The sequence below is a fragment of the Sus scrofa genome, chromosome 6 (assembly GCF_054392235.1).
Source record: "Sus scrofa isolate SSC_HxYL_T2T_F1_AM1 chromosome 6, Sscrofa_HxYL_maternal_Yorkshire_Landrace_v2.0, whole genome shotgun sequence".
Lineage (NCBI taxonomy): Eukaryota > Metazoa > Chordata > Mammalia > Artiodactyla > Suidae > Sus > Sus scrofa.
In genome coordinates this window covers 172,897,141-172,897,701 of record NC_139388.1, presented here as the reverse complement: position 1 = coordinate 172,897,701, position 561 = coordinate 172,897,141, and positions in this window count along the sequence as shown.

The window sequence follows — 561 nt, the reverse complement described above, 5'->3', positions numbered from 1 at the left end:
ACCTCTGAGCGCCGGGACAGTCGCGTTTATAGGACCCCAGCCATTGGTTGGCGCGGCTGGTGCGCGGGGGGGCGGAGGGGTGGGCAGGGTCTGGGGGCGGGGCCTGGGGCACGTCCGGGGCGGGGCTCCGCGGGGAGGGGGCCCGGGCCCCGGCCCCGGGAAGGGGGCGGGGGGCTCGGCGCGGAGACCTTGCTCCGGCTGCGGGTCTCCCTGGGTCTCTGGGTCCCGGCGGCTCGCTGGCTGTGTGACCCTCAGCAAGTGTGCGCACCTCTCTGAGCCTCAGCGGCCTCCAGCAAAATGGAGGCGCTGCTACCGGCTGTGAGACAAAGTAGGAGCGGCCCAGGGTCGCGCTTAGGAGCGAGTCCTCACTTCGCCACCGGATAGCTTCGCGAAACCAGCGGTAGCGCTAGTACCACCTCATAGGTTTGTTATGAAGATTAAGTGAGTTAATATTTGTGGAGTGTTCAGAACAGCGTCTGTTACGTGGTCAGTGGTGTTTCAGTATGTCATAGGCTACGGGAGGTCTCGCTCCGCGGTCTCCTCCCTTTCCCTCTCCACCCC